At 41.6% G+C, this 2,683-nt stretch overlaps 1 pseudogene; it reads left to right on the plus strand.

Moving 5' to 3' along the window:
* The first annotated feature begins 1,533 nt into the window (after window positions 1-1,533).
* LOC125397315 (olfactory receptor 52R1-like) lies at window positions 1,534-2,479 on the plus strand (annotated as a pseudogene).
* Window positions 2,480-2,683: the final 204 nt, after the last annotated feature.

Raw genomic sequence — 2,683 nt, forward strand, 5'->3', positions numbered from 1 at the left:
CCTTATATAGCTCACTGAGAAAATTTGTAGTTCACAGTAGCATCAGAGCAGAATTAACCCATGTACATCACAAGCAAAGAGAGGTTTTCCCCAAAAGTATGATTATGCAAGGCAGCTTCTAGAAAGATAAAGAAACTGGAAACAACGTAAATGCCCCTTGACTGAAGAAAGGATGAGGAAAATGTGGTACATTTACACAATGGAGTACTACAGAGCAGAAAAAAAAATGACATCTTGAAATTTGCAGGCAAATGGATGGAGCTAGAAAACATCATACTGCATGAGGTAACCCAGACCCAGATAGACAATTATCACATGTACTCACTCATAAGTGGCTTTTAAACATAAAACAAAGAAAACCAGCCTACAAATCACAATCCCAGAGAACCTAGAGAGCAATGAGGACCCTAAGGGAGACATACATGGTTCTAATCTACATGGAAAGTAGAAAAAGACAAGATCTCCTGAGTAAATTTGGAGCATGGGGATCATAGGAACAGGTTAAGGGGAGGGGGGAGGAATGGGGGGAGCAGAGAAAAATGTGTAACTCAACAAAATCAATAAAAAAGAAAGATAAAGAAGCCTGTCTTGTGGGTATGGCTCAAAGCAGGGTTATGTGAGCTATGATGAGACATGTAGAATATTGCTATGTAATAAATATGTCTGTTGCTACTGAATAACAGAGTTCTTTTGTCCTTCCCCTTGACAAACGTTTATTAAAGTCCTACTCTGTATGAGACACAGAGGTGACTGAGGTAGAACAGGGTTCCAGACTGACTAAAGAACAGGGCTGGTAAACAGCAATTGGTGGATAAATACAGTTTGTAGGCTTTTAAAAAAATAAAGACTTATTGGACCACATAGACATACACACTTTGATGAGTTGAGCAAGGCCTCTTTGTACTCAAGGTTAAAGTGACTAGTTGCAATGGAGCCTATAGTGCTTACAGAAGCAGGGATATTTTAATTGACCTCTACAGAAAGCATATCCTGACTTCCAGTCTGGGAAGATGCATATAACTATGATATTGTGTTTAGTTACAGGAGTACACTAGGTCAGTCAGCTCTGTTATACTCCAAAATCTTCTCTAGGTTTCACTTAGAGTTAATGTTAAGTCATCAGTCCTAAATAACCAGGGTCTTTTAAGGAGTATTGTCTTCCATGAGAGGGATGTGGTCATGTGGACAAGACCGAATTACCTCTTCTGTTGTAAATAACAGAAAGACAGAGGTGACTGGAGCATTATTGGTCAAGATATATTTCCACTAGTGTAACTTACTGTCCTGAGGATACTGATAAGGAGAGCATATGAGAGTCCATATGTCCAAAACTTCTCCTCATCAACATGTCAATAAAAAGCAATGAGCTACATCACTTCAGGCTGCAAAGTTGCTTGTATTAATACTTAACATTTTGGATAAAACCCCAATAAAAACATTCAAAAGATTTATAATAAATAACATTCATTCCATTGTTATTATCCACAGAGAACAGATTACCTTCACTGCTGAGAAAATAGTAACTATCTTCCCATGGTGGCTTCAAGGTATAACTCTTCCCACCCTCTGTTCTTCATCTTGCTTGGAATCCCAGGGCTGGAGAATTATCAATTTTGGATTGCCTTTCCATTCTGTGTCATGTATATTGTTGCAGTGACTGGGAATGCCACCATCCTACACATAATCCGGATTGACCACACACTACATGAGCCCATGTATCTCTTTCTGGCCTTGCTGGCTATCACTGACCTGGTCCTATCCTCCTCCACACAACCTAAAATGCTGGCCATACTCTGGTTTCATGATCATAAGATTGAATACCATGCCTGCCTCATTCAGGTGTTCTTCATACATGCTTTCTCTTCTGTGGAGTCTGGGGTGCTCATCGGCTATGGCCTTGGACCGCTACGTGGCCATCTGCTTCCCACTCCAACATTCCAGCATCCTGACCACATCAGTAGTCGTCAAACTGGGGACAGCTGTGATGGTCAGAGGGCTGCTGTGGGTGAGTCCCTTCTGCTTCATGATCTCCAGGATGCCCTTCTGTCCCAACAAGGTCATTCCCCAGTCCTACTGTGAGCACATGGCTGTGCTCAAGTTGGTGTGTGCTGATACCAAAATCAATCGTGGATATGGGCTCTTTGTGGCTTTCTCTGTGGTTGGCTTTGATATAATTGTCATCAGTGTGTCTTATGTGATGATTCTGAGAGCTGTGCTGAGGTTGCCCTCAGGTGAAGCGCGCCTCAAAGCGTTTGGTACATGTGCTTCCCATGTCTGTGTTATCTTGGCTTTCTATATTCCAGCCCTTTTCACCTTCCTCACTCACCGCTTTGGTCACCGTGTCCCCCGAGTTGTACACATCATGTTTGCTAATTTCTACCTGCTGGTTCCTCCCATGCTCAACCCCATCATCTATGGAGTCAGAACCAAACAGATCAGGGACAGGGTTACCCGAGGAGTCTGTAGAAAAGACCCCTGAGCCAAGGAACCCAGTAGCCCCAGGTAAATGATCAAATGACATAATCGACAAATGTTGATAAGTCATTATACGTTTACAAAGTATCTGGCATCCCTCCAGAAGATAACTTTCAAGTTATCAAGAATGAGAGTTTGGTGACCTTTTATGAATAATACATATTTATTTAACCTGGTATTGTTATAAGAAAAACAAGTATGATTTTTC

This window comes from Myodes glareolus, chromosome 7, assembly GCF_982192425.1.
Source record: "Myodes glareolus chromosome 7, mMyoGla1.1, whole genome shotgun sequence".
Classification (NCBI taxonomy): Eukaryota; Metazoa; Chordata; class Mammalia; order Rodentia; family Cricetidae; genus Myodes; species Myodes glareolus.